This window comes from Lygodium microphyllum, chromosome 14, assembly GCF_053477565.2.
Source record: "Lygodium microphyllum isolate KBCC chromosome 14, Lygodium_microphyllum_v1.1.10, whole genome shotgun sequence".
Classification (NCBI taxonomy): domain Eukaryota; kingdom Viridiplantae; phylum Streptophyta; class Polypodiopsida; order Schizaeales; family Lygodiaceae; genus Lygodium; species Lygodium microphyllum.
This window is the reverse complement of record NC_141148.1, coordinates 75,849,447-75,863,580: the sequence shown is the minus strand read 5'-3', so window position 1 is coordinate 75,863,580 and position 14,134 is coordinate 75,849,447.

Sequence of the window (14,134 nt, the reverse complement as noted above, 5' to 3'; positions counted from 1 at the left end):
GTACCTTATCTAGTAAGAACTCTCATTGCCACCGAGGACATGTGGGAGCTTTCACTCAACCGCCAAGACCCACGGATCGCTTATTGTTTCAAGCATTCCAAGCCAAGCACTAATGGCTACCTCTCACATAACTGACGCACCATCCATATCTACAGGTGTAGTGAGCTTACCTCCATGCCGTTCGAGTTACCTCCTCTCCCGCACACTCCGGTAGCTCCACAATCCAAGTGCAAGCTTCAAGCAAGCTCCATCCTCAAGCTCCACGCTCCAAGCTCCATTGCCGCGAGCAAGACGAGAGAAGAGAAGAGAAGAGAAGAAGAGAAGAGAAGATGGAGAGCTTCTAATCCTCGGTCCCTCACCCTCACACACTCACTCCCTCACACTCTCACACTCCCTCTCTCAAGCACAAGCTCAAGCAAGCAAGAAGAAGAAGAAGAAGAAGAAAAGGAGAGCTACTTTTGGCCACACACAAGAATGAGCTTCTCATTCACTTTTCAACTTTATATACAAAACCCTAAATCCCTTTTGGGCAGTCATCCCCTTTTCCTCTTTTTTACATGGCCGGCCATAGCCTAGGCCCTTTTTCCCATTGTCCTTCTATCTTCCTAGCTTCCTTTCCACCGCCCGTCTACATTTACAAATTGCACGGGTGAGAGCCCGGCGCTCCTTGAATTAAACCATGATGCACTTGCACTCTTTTATAAAAGTTTTGACTTGCACTTTTCCTTGTGCGCCTTTCTCCCTTATTTAGGACTCTTCTCCTTGTGCATCTTTGTCTTCCGTTTCTCTTTGCCTTGGCCTTTGTCTTTGTCTTCTGCTTTAGCTTTTCTGGATTTTCCACCTTCGTTCGTTTGAGGGTTAACAGGATGGAACTAGGAGACCTATCAAATCATATCGATCACTTGTTGATTGTGCATCACCCCTATCTCCCTCTTATACTAAGGGCAATGTGGGCATGTGGAAAATCACGTCCTCTTCTAGTTTTTCTTTTCTCCCAAAGTGGCATTTGCAAGGATACAACACTTTGCATTAATAGTTCCAACTATTCAATAGTATTTTATCTACAACTAAGATAAGCTTTGATTGGATCGACTACCTTATCCCCTTACAACTAGTGATGGTTAGCTACAACAACTAATGTCACCCATTGATTGTGGACCTCACCTAACTTTCTCATATATTGAGAGCAATGTGGGTATGTGTTAACTCATGTCATCTTCTAGCTTATCTTTTCTCATAAAGTAGTGTTTGCAAAGGGGCATCACTTTACATTCATAGTTTTGGTTGTTAGTGAAAGAGTATTTACTACATCTAAGCCAAGCTTTGATTAGCTCAACTAACTTATCTAGTTACAACTCATGGTAGTCACCTATGATACATAACAACTCTTACCTATCTCCCATTGATTGTGGATCTCACCCACATGTCTATTATACTAAGAGAAATGAGGACCCTTGTAAACTCATGTCAACTTCAATTTTCATCTTTCTCCTAAAGTGGCCTTTGCAAGGAGGCATCTATTTGCATTGATAGTTCAGATTGTTCAATGATAAGCTTTAATTGGCTCAACTAACTTATCCAATAAGATCTAACATAAGCTCTAGTTGGCTTATCTACCTTATCCACTACTACAACTTGTGGTGGTCACCTAAGACACCTAATCGCTCATATCTACAACCCATTCATTGTGGATCATCTCACCTACTTCTCTCTTATATGAAGAGCAATGTGGGCCTAGGTAAACTTATGTCATCTTCTAGTTTCTCTTTTCTCCTAAACATTAAGAGAAATATGGACTCTCTTTTTTGCCCCTTAAGGAGTGAATAAAGAAATATAGGCCTAACTAATGAGAGAGCTGGGATTCCAAATTCATGTAACATGAATCTTCTAGCCATATCTTGGCCCAAATCTTCCCTCAGTAATAAAATAAGGGAAAATATGGTGAATTCAATGCTGACAGTACTTCTTGAAAGTTTGTGACTCGAATTTTCATTTTCTTTTTTTTAATGTTTGACTTTTCATTTCTCCCCTTTTCAGTTTCCCCCTCTTTCTTAGGCGGATCTCAAATTTATCATATCTCTTTCCCCACTTCTTCTTTCCTGACAAAATCTTACAACCTATTTGTTGCTTGCCCTATTTGTAACCCTTGGAAATTTCATTTCCTCTACACAAACACATAGTGAGTTTCACACGTTTTATGAGAGCAGAGCTTGTTCTACCAAAGCCCTAAGATTTTCTTCACAAAACTTTACAGGTATATTGTTCTCTTCCATGGATGTTCTATGGTAAAGTTTTATCTCGTTTGGAAAAAACATGTGCAAGTTATGTGCATTCTCTAACATGTAATTTCTTTTGTTTTGGTACTCTAGGAGTCTCTTACAGTCAAGAACAATGATCATTTGGAACACTCAACTTCTTCTTCAACATCTTACGGTTTCTTTGTAAATAAATTTACATGAATGTTGTCTTGTTTTTTTGCTACTCCATGGTTAAATTTTATCTCATTTGGACAAAATGTATGCAAGCTATATGCATATTGTTTTTTCCTTTGTTTTTTTACTCCTAAATTCTTTAAGGGTGGAAAAAAATGATTTTTTAAAACTCAACTTCGTCAACATCTTTGGGCTTCTTTGCAAAGAGATCCATATGTATATTGCCACTTTTTCTGTTGCTCCACGATTAGGTTTCAACTCATTTGGACAAAGCCTATGTAAGTTATATGTATGCTTTGACTCAATATTTCTTTTGTTTCTGTACTCTAGGAATTTTTCAGTGAAGGAACAATGGTCTTGTTATAAGTCAACTTCTTGTTCAACATCTCTAGGCTTCTTTGTGAAAAGATTTACAAGTACAATATTTTTTTAAAATAGCTCCATTTAAATTTTATTTCATTTGGAGAGAACATTTTCAAATTATACACATGCTGATACGTAACTTTTCTATTTGGTTATTATAGATATCTTCACAAATGAAAAACATCAATAACATACTTATAGTGGCGATCTTCAATAGGAAAGATAGCAGCGGTAATTGGATTTGTGATAAGTACTATAAGTTGGATCGGATTTTGATGCACCCAAGTACTCGAGGGAGTTTCAAGGTTAGGCGTAAGGATGTTGCAAACCCTAGTAAACATTGGAAATGTAGAATTTTAGAGTTTAGAAAAGTGTTCAATGGAATAAGTACAGTAACAAAAATGTTGATCCAACATGTTTATACGCATAAATAAATCTCTGTACACTATAAGAATTACTTTGCAAAATATAAACCAAACAGTAAGTTTTTAAATTTTATCATCGTTTATTCTTTTGCATCAGAGTTATTTTTAAAAATATTTGCAGTATTCTAATTCAATCTTGTTTTACTGATAGCTCTATATCCATCAACTTTGCATGAATGGCAGATTGTGAAATCTTTGAGCGGCAAGATACATGTTTGGCATGAAGACATAGGTTCTTTGATCTATGATAATAACTCTGCCAGTCAACTTGCAACTCAAAATATCTTTTTTTATAATTCATTGTATGTAGTAGAAAGCTAGAGATTGCAGCATGTCCCATTGCCGCCACTATCTAGTGGTGAATGGTTGATTGGTAGCTTAGAGTTTTCAAGAGTATATAAGTCCAAAATAAAATTTGACATCAATAGTGCTATGAAACTGACCACAGGTTCCAAAGATGTGCATCTTAGTTGGTTTATTCCATTCTTATTTTTTGCACATTTGTTTGGTTCATGTGATTTCTGAAGAAAACAAAGATTACTTATCAATGCAAGTGTCCATCTGAGGAATGGATGAGTTAGGTATTGGAGAGTCTTTGCAAGTCAAAAGAACACATTTTGATGAGACGATTGAATGCAGGGTCAACCAATCTGATATCACATTCATGTAAGTCTTTTTTACTACTTTGAATGCCTTGATTTAATTGATATAGGTATTTCTTAGATGAATTGTTGTGTTATTTCCATTTACTTACCATTATTTTTGTTTTTATTAGAGGTATTTCATCGCTAGACAAACTCTATGCATTCACTTTTGATATAGAATATGGCCAAATTTGCGAGGAGAGTGAATTAGCTTGGATCAAGATACCTGAGATGAGACACATACAGCTCTCATAGATGTGGTTATCTTGTGGAATGGTCATAATCCTTTTGTGGTCAGTGCAAAGAGCCATTGGCCCATTACTTTTTTGAGACAAGAAATCCAATTAATGTCTAATGAGCCCCTTTACAACTTCTATTTTAAGTTAGATAATAGAAAATACAAGATTCGTAGTGAGAAATTCATGACATGTAAACAATGTGCTTCTCCATATATCCTTGAGATAGTGGAATCCTTGTAAATTTTTTTAAATAAAGAACAAATATAAACTTTTTTAAACTTCTGAGTACTTTAAATTTAGATAATCTTAGTTTACTATGATCCAAGCGTACGATAACACATACTGTAATTAGTCAAATTGTGCTGGTTAAAATCACAATTAAATTGCAAACTTGAGTTCTATAATATATGTAGTATTGTCTTTGCATAATGATATATTATAGCTCATCTCTTCTACTTATTTCTTAAAATTAAATATTGAATAAGATCCAAAGGATTTTAAAGGTTTTTTAGATTTCTTTTCTTAAATTTTTTTATATTTTCTATAGTTGGACTTGAATATATTGAGCGATCCAAGTATATTCAAGGATATAATAATGTAGAACAAAGCATTTGTTTCTATGAGTAATTTTAACACTTACTTTAAAGTATTGAAATAAAGAAACTAAGGTAAGAGTTTTAATTTGAAACTTTAGCGTTAAAAAAGAACCTTTATTTAAAACCCTAGATACATAAAAACTATAACTCCAAACTCAATTTCACTTTCATTCTCTACTTCCGTACACTTGTGCTCTCCTCCCTTCTCTCTTTGTGTGCCATGGCTACTAGTCCCGCCTTTGATGCATGGATTAGCTCCACACCCTACACACACATAGGAGACAAAATATACCCTAGGTTTTGAGTGACCTTTAGTGTAGAGAGCTTGCTTTTCATGGTAGACCCTAGCTCTAGTATATTGGCATCGTTTTGTGATGTGGCAATTCCTCTCACATGCTCTATTCTGGACTCTTCTCTCAGATGGGTCCCCATAGATTTTCTATATAGTTTACGTATTGGATCAAGCCATGAAAATGTAATAAATCGAGCCCTTGTGCATGTGGGGCAGTATCTATGTCCCAGAGCAGTGCCCACCTCATCCCTGGACCACGCCATGATGGATCTCATCGAGCGCAATACAGCATTTGCCATATATATTTTGTGCACTAAGGTATAAGAGGACAATGAGGAAGACATTGACATACCCTCTCGGCCCCACAGCTAGATTATTTCAAGAGGGAGCCTGAAGAGATCACACTCAATTCAAGAGTAGAGGCAACACAAAGCTTAGCCATTGTGCACCCACCTCCTTGCCCTGTTGAGATACTAACAAGTGATGAGCCACACCTTGCTTCTCTCCATGCTATCATCATCAAGAGGGTGGAATATCTACTTATGCAAGATATACTAGAAATGTTGGAGCTAAGGGAAGAAGAGCTATATTGTATCATGGTGCATGATGCACATGATAATTTTGTGGATTTTGATATACAAGATGTGCTATCACATGTTGATGAGATGGCTCGATATGATGGCATGAGTGTCGATGATATCTCTGCCATTGTGAGCATCCAAGAGCAGATTGAGAATGCGGCACCACAGTATGAGATCTAAGATGAGAAGTTCGAGCATTTGCAAGAAAGCATTTTTGGACCTTGACCAGACTATACAGTACCTTTCCAAGAGAGAGACAAGGGTGGCCCAGTTGTAGGAGCAGAACTGGATGCTCCATTACAGCAACAGATAGATGATGCAGAGAAGGTAATGTTATCGGATTTACATCAAAATTTACCAATCGGGCCTCTAGGGCATCAGGAGTGTGCACATCAAATTTTGCTGGGATCGGGCCCAAAGAGCTACCCCCAAATTTCAGCTACAGATTCAAGTCCCCCAAATGCGAGTCTCTGGCCTACAGATTTAGCCCCCCCCAGACGTGAGCCTCCGGCCAGGGAAGATTCAGATCCCCCAAACGTGAGTCTCTAGCCAGGGCAGCTCTGGGGGCGTAATCCCGGATGAATTTGATGTGCACACTCCGGATGCCCTAGAGGCCCTATTGGTAAATTTTGATGCAAATCTAATGTATATATCTTTAACACACTCCATACATAGTGAGTTTGACACAGTGAGTCTTACACTGAACTTGTGTGATGCAGGACATTGTGTATATAGATGAATTTTCATCTAGACAAGGTGGCCAATCTAGTAGCCAAGGAAGGGTACACAACTCGACATTGAAGGAGTATATTGGCCATCTTGTGAGCGACATTTTTGTATTTCATAAGACATGCTCTCCGGTTTTTTCTGAGAACTTCTTGAAGTTGACGTCATTAACAAAGACTGGGCCCTTCAAGACCATCCCAATGAACTCTAGCTTGGAGAAAGTAGTGTTGCTTTGTAACATGTCCGCTCGTCTGCTTGTGGGACACATCTTAGCAGCCCATTGAGAGGAGGGTCTAGAAAGCTCCACCTGGCACTCGCAAGGAATGACACAAGGTTTGCAATCTAGGTCTTCTCAAGTCTGCCCCGAGCAGAAGTGTGTGGTCGTTCCCACTTGGGATCGACCTGAGTCAAGGTTCCTTTCTTATAAGAAAAGTCTCTAGGAAGAAGCTAGTATTGTGCTCCAGATGAACCACTTTGCATAGAAACAACAGAGTCATGGGAAATGAGAGGGATGCGAAGCTCAACCTCTCTGTCATAGGGCATAGTCCCATTCCTTTCTTCTAAAATAGAATAAACCAGGATTCTACATCTACTAGGTTTTCATAGTCTTGTTATCTTGTCATTTGAGAAAAGTTCCCAGCTAACCGGGACCACCCTTCCGTAGGATGGACCTAAGTCACGCCCACCACACTTTCCTCAATTTGCTTTAGTTATCTAAGTACCTACCACATTATGTTATGACATGCAAAAGCAGCTTCCTTAATTAATCAAATTAATCATGGGTTCCTTGACGCAACTTAGGCACTAACACAAAAACAATGTCAAGCAAGTTCCTTTATCTCCAATATTTGATCTTTATTTGTCATAATCCTAGAGTACATCCAAAATCATGCCTGAAGTCTATCCCAGCAATCTATAGGATTGCTGCTCCAAGTTTCGCCCATTGACTAGTACACGGGCCTCGAGATTCCATCTCGAGTCACGTCGGCCTCTTGTGCGAGATCTGGAGGCAAGGAATTTACAGCAGCCAAAGCCTCCCCTAGCACCCAAACGTCCTCCCGCTCCAAGCAGCACCCACGGAGAGGCCTCTCGCGGCGGGTTAGGTCCATATACCCGGCGCGGCTAACAACCTCCTTGGATAGGGCCAGGCAGATAGTCGAAGGTAACTATTCCTGCCTCTCCCTCCAGGCTTTTAACTTGAAGCATTAAGTGTTTTTCCCTGACTTAGTTCCTTGAACAAAGAGATCAAATAATGTACCTAAGTGTACAATCACAAACACTTCGAAGGTCGTTTGTATGACCAACTACTAAGGTGTGACTCCTTTTTCTCCGGATGCTCCTAGCATCCGATCTTGGGTCTTTTTCCCGAATGCTTCTAGCATCCGATCCTAGATCGTTCGGGACTTGGCGAGATCCCAATAATCTCAAACAAGATTACGCAAGAAAATGTTCTTGGTAAGATAACTTATTTTGACTTGCCCTTTCCCTTGGGTTTTACCTTATGGTATCTTAACCTAACCCCAGCATTAACTAGACAATCAAGGCAACGAACATGCCTTCATTCGCAACCCAACCAAAGGTCTTTTATTCTTCCAATTCTAATCAAGTTTGGTTAATACACTTGGAAACACAAGACTCTTCATTTAGGCCTTCAAGATACAGCCTAGATGCATGCATTCCTTCCATTTCTCTTAATGTGATTCTATGCAGAATTTTTCAATCAACCTTATCCATCATGCACATGGTGTGTTTAGTATAGTTGTACATCCTAAATGACCTTTATCTCTCTTCATTCCTAGAAACAAGTACTTATTCCTAATGCACCAGATCACATGTAACTTGCGTATATGAAAGTCTAGGTTTTTGTCCAATGGTGCAAGTGTATCTCATGAATGGAAACTAACATTTCATGTGTTTTTTTAAATCATGATTACGAAACATGAATTCTAAATGACTATTCATGCACTGAACTGGTTAAAAAGCTATCATTTTATGTGAAGTAAGGCGATAACCTTATCATTTTATGTGTGTAAAAGCTATCATGCATATAAACTTATGCAAATTCCATACTCTACCATTTCACACATGCAACCTAGCGCTTAGAGTAAACAAAAACCATAAGACTCGTTCTTGTTCCATGCACATAGCTAACCCCTTCATTTCTTCAACGAAAAATAATACATAATTAATTTTAAATCTTAGAACCTGGGTTTGATTCGTGACCGTAGTGACGTTTGTTGCGTTGGTCACTCCGCTCACCTCTCCAACATTACCGGTACCAATGGTAGCTTTGGCACCTACGCTTCCCGCGACTTTCTTCTTGGGACCCATTTGCCTCACGAAGATTGGACAATCTAGACCTTAACGATTTTCATGACAATAGGTTTGGGTAGGAAATATCGCTAGATGGGAGGTCCTTCACCGAGGGGGTGGTTTGAGTGCGGCTCCTTGAAGTTACTCACCAACTCTCACTCCCTCTCTTTCTTTCTCTCTCTCTCTATCTCTCTCTCTTCTTCTTCTTCTTTTTCTCTTCTTCTTCTTTTTTTCTTCTTCTCTCTCTCTCTCCTCTTCCTCTTCTACTTCTTTATCTCTTCTTCTCCTTCTTCTCTCTCTCCTTCTCTCCCTCTCCTCTTTCCCTTCTCTCTCTCCTTCCCTTTTTCTCTCCCTCTTCTCTTTCCCGTATACCTATTTTTTCTCTTCTCCTTCTTCTCTTCCTCTCCTCTTCCTTTTCTTCTTCTTTTCTCTTATTCTCATACTCTCTCTCTCTCTCTCTCATTCTCTTCTTCTCCTCTCCCTCTCCCACTTCTTTTCTCCTTCCCTCTCTTCCTCTTCTTCTTCTCTTCTTCTCTTCTTCTCTCCTTCTACCTCTTCTTCTTCTTCTTCTTCTTCTTCTACTACTCTCCTCTCTCCTTCTACCTCTTCTTCTTCTTCTTCTACTTCTCTCTCTCCTTCTCTTCTCTCCTTCTCCTTCTCTCCCTCTTCTTCTCTTCTCTCTCCCACTCCTTCTCTCCGTCTCCTTCTCTCCCTCTTCTTCCCTTCTCTCTCCCACTCCTTCTCCTTCTCTCCTTCTCCTTCTCTCCTTCTTCTTCTCTTCTCTCTCCCTCTCTCTTCTTCTCTCCTTCTACCTCTTCTTCTTCTTCTTCTTCTCTCCTTATCCTTCTCTCCCTCTTCTTCTCTTCTCTCTCTCTCTCTCTCTTCTTCTCTCCTTCTACTCTTTCTCTTCTCTCTCCCCTCCTCTTCTTCTTTCCCTCTCCTCTCTTATACCTCTTTTTCTCCTCACGAGCCCGCAGCTAGCTAGCAATAAGGGGGGGATGGCTTGATTTGCAGGCCCCAGGGGCGCTGTCCCAATAGGTCTGAGGGGGGGTGAAGACTCAAACGAAAGGCCCAAGGGGAGGCGCAGCTACCGCACGAGCAAGGAGGGGGGAGAGTCACTGACGGGAACCCAGGGCCGCACAGTTGCCATCGAAGGGAGAGGGTGAAGCAGTAGGGAGGGGGGCACTCTCTCTATCTCCCCAGGAGGGGGAGGGGCCTCCCCTTTTATATGAGGGGGGAGGAGGTGGGTGGCATGGCCACCCCTCCCACCTCGGGGCCTGCATGCCCCCCCCATACACCACATCACTTCCTCTCTCTCTCTCCTAGACGTTTTTTCGGCGGGGAGAGGGAGGGGGAGTTTAAAATTTTTTGAACTGATGTTTTTTTTTTTTGAAATTAAAAAGGGGGGGAGTTCCTATGGGGGAGAAAACATAGGAATGTTATATCCTCTCCCCCTTAGAGGAATTGAGATGTCCTCATCTCAAGAGGACCTGGGGATATTGTTGGTTGAGAGAATCTTCATCCACCCAGATGGCATCCTCTTCAGGATAATCTTTCCACTGGATGAGGTATTCTCTCAAGGTCCTTGACCTCAAATGCCTCTCCCTAACATCTAGGACTCTATCAGGCCGTAGCTCAACGACTCCTTGGATAGGCATTACAATTTTCTGATAATCAAGTACATGATTTGGATTAGGTAGGTACTTTTTCAATAGGCTAACGTGGAATACATTATAAATATTTAGGGTTGCGGGCAGCTATAGTCTGTAAGCATTAGGTCCTAGGCACTTAGTGATCCTATAAGATCCACAATACTTTGGACTTAGCTTCTTGTACTCTCCCAAGGATAGTGAGCTCTTTTTAGGGTGTACGTGAATGAAGACCATATCACCTTCAACGAAGGATCTGTCTTGCCGTCTCAAGTCAGTGTAAGCCTTTTGTTTATCCTTGGTAGCTTGGATGTCTTGTCTTATTGACTTGATTTGATCATCCATGTCTTCCAACATCTGTCTTGAAGCTTCTACCCTCAAAGTTGGATCCGAGAAGCTCAAAGGGGTACGACAATCGTGCCCATATAATGCTTGAAAAGGGGTCATCTGAATACTCTGTTTATAAGAAGCATTGTAGGAAAACTCAACCAGTGGAAAATATTGAATCCACTTTTCGGGTTCGCGACAGCAGTATGACCTAAACATATCTTCAATGACTTGATTGACTCGTTCCGTTTGACTATCAGTTTGGAGATGGTAAGCTGTACTGAAACAGAGTTGAGTCCTAATAGTGTCAAAGAAGATAGCCCTCCAGAAGTGTGATGTGAAGAGAGAGTCACAATCACTAATGATTCTTCTGGGTAACCCCTGAAGTTTGAATATTTTCTTAATGAATAATCTTGCGATGTCTGAAGCTTTATAGTTTGTCTTGAAAGGGATGAGATGTGTGACCTGGGTGAGCATATTTACTACAACCATAATAGAGTTGTATCCTCCCTGAACTTGGGATAGGCCAACAATGAATTCCACACTAATGAATTCCCATTTCATTTGTGGAATGTCAAGTGGTTGCAATTTTCCAGGAATTTTGACATGTTCTGCCTTAATGTGTTGACAAGACTAACATTCCATGACATATTTGAGAACGTCACCCTTGAGCCTATCCCAGTAATAGCTCTTTCTGACCACATTAAGGGTCTTGGCATAGCCAAGATGTCCTAAGAAAGGGGAGTCATGGGCTTCCCAAAGTATCTTCTGCTTGAGAGTTTGGCTTGTAGGGATACATAATCTTGTCCTAAAATAGACAAGTCCACTACTGACAGCGAATTCTTGATACTTTATCTTTAGCTTCGGGTCTTGATCCTTGATGGGGATCTCCCTTAGCAATTTCTGATAGACGGGGTCATGACATGCCTCTTCTTTAGCTAGCTCAAGAACTGGGTTGTTTGACATTGATACCTTTGTGGCTAAAGATCTTGCTGTTGATGGATCTTGCAAAATAAGAGAATTTAGAAATGCCTTGTGACTGAGTGCATCGGCAACTACATTCTCTTTTCCAGGCCTGTATTTGATTTCAAAATCATATTCTTCCAGCACTTCGATTCATCGACGTTGCCTCATATTGAGCTCATTCTGGGTGAAGATCCATTTAAGACTCTTGTGGTCCATCACTAAGGAAAATTTGTTACCTAGCAAGTAATGTCTCCAAAGTTTGAGAGCATGGATGACATCCAATAGCTCCAGATTGTGGGTAGCATAATTCCTTTCATGGCTCTTCAATTTCCTTGAAGAATATGCTACCGGATCACCTTCTTGCATAAGCACACATCCTAAAGCAAGTGCACTAGCATCAATTACCACTTCAAACTCCTTACTAAGATTAGGAAGTTTCAGGATGGGTGTTGATACTAAGCTTTGCTTTAGTTTGTTAAAGTTGGTCTATTTGTCAGGTGACCATACAATTACTACTTGCTTCTTTAGTAGATCAGTCAGAGATGCCTCAATCAAAGCATAATCTTTGATGAAAATCCTATACCATCCTATCAATCCAAGAAAGATATGTATTTCTTTGAGAGAAGTTGGTGTTGGCTATTCTAGAACATCTGTGACCTTAGCTTGATCTACTAAAATTCCTTCTGCCGATACAATGAATCCCAAATATTCAATCTGTCACTTGAAAAATAGACACTTCTTCTTCTTGGCATAAAGCTTGTGTGCTCTCATTGTTTCAAGAACAATGCGAAGCTAGTGTTCATGATCTTTTTCCTGTTTGGAGTAGACTAGGGTATCGTCAAAGAAGACAAGTATGAAGTCATCAAGATAGGGCCTAAAGATATCCTGCATTAACGTGTTGAATGTAGCAGGAGCATTCGTTAGCCCGAATGACATCACTAGGAATTCAAAGTGTCCATACCTTTTGTACTGAATGCAGTTTTTGGGATATCTTCTTCCTTGATCCTTATCCGATAATATCCAGATCTAAGATCTATCTTAGAGAAGATCTTCACACCTTGAAGACGGTCAAGTAATTCATCTATTCTTGGAATTGGGTATTTATTTTTTATGGTTGATTGATTCAACCCCCTATAGTCAATGCATAGACGAAGCGTTCCATCTTTCTTCTTTTGGAACAGCACTGGAGCTTCCCATGGTGAACTGCTAGGACGGATATAGCCTTGGTCTAACAATTGCTTGAGTTGGTCTTTCAGTTTGATAGCTTCTGGAATGAACATCTTATACTGCTTCTTTGCGACTGGTGTTAGCTCTTCAGGAAATACGTCTGCGTATTCCCTTAACCATGAAGGTTCTTCCCCAGATTCATAATTCTGATCTAGCTTATTCAGTTTAATCAGATAGACAAGTAGGCCCTTTCTAACACCTTTTATTATCTGTATTGCTTTTGCCAACTATATTTTTGGCTTACCAGCCTCTCCTTGAGTTGTGACTAGTTCCCCTTCAGAATTTCGGAAGGAGACTTGGCCCTTTCCACAGTGGATGTGGGCATCATTGGGTATTAGCCAATCCATTCCGAGTAAACATTTGTGGACACCTAGGTTCATTACCCTAAATCTCACCGAAGTTGGCTTCTCAACTAGTAGGAATTTCACCTTAGCAGTTTTCCTAGTACAAGAGACCTCACGACCATTTGCCAATTCCACAAGTAAAGTAGGTGTGTCTATTATGACTATCCCTAATCTTTTTGGATAGATTGGTGAAATGAAGGAATGTGTACTACCACAATTAATTAGGGTTTTGAAGCTTTTACCTTCATAATCTAATGGAGTTTGAATCACCAAGAATTGGTGATTCGGACCCTTCTTGTGAAGAGTGGCGTGAACCGTTGCCCTCTCAATGTCAGCATCCATGGATGGATCTTCTTCATCGCCCAGCTCCTTGTTGGAAACACTAGAGGTTCTCCCTCTGGCCATGACGGTGGTTCCCTGGCCATGGGCGGCTCCATGGAATTTCCCTTGGCGATGTCCTCTGCTAAGCTTGGGACACTGCCTCTTGAAGTGTCCGAGCTCATTGCAATGTAAGCAACGTGGGTTGCAGTCATTACTTTGTGTAGGAACAAAATTGTTGACAGCATTGCCTGTAGCTTTCTTTCTTTGGCCCTGATTCTGACCTGCGCTCTCTTACTCTGAGCCCTAGTCATACCCTTATTCTGATCTCTGTAAGGCCAAGTCCTGTCGTTCCTTGGTTTGGTTTGCACTTCTTGTATTATTGGACCAGCTCGAATGAGTGTGCCTTGTAGGTCCGTTGGGCGCATGGATTCCAATCGAGTATTTATGGGTGGATTCAATCCAACATAGAATTTTGACACATGTTGTGTCATATCCATTGGAGGCGTGAACTTTAGGAGTGAAACAAACTTTGAATAATATGCATTAAGGGATATTCCTAGCTACTTCAAGTTATAGAATTCGTTCATCTTTTGTGTGCGGTAGGCAGGTGGCAGATACCTCCCTCACACAGCTTCCTTAAGCTTCTCCCAAGTGACTGTCCCTTCCAAGATCGCTTGGTCTCTACACCA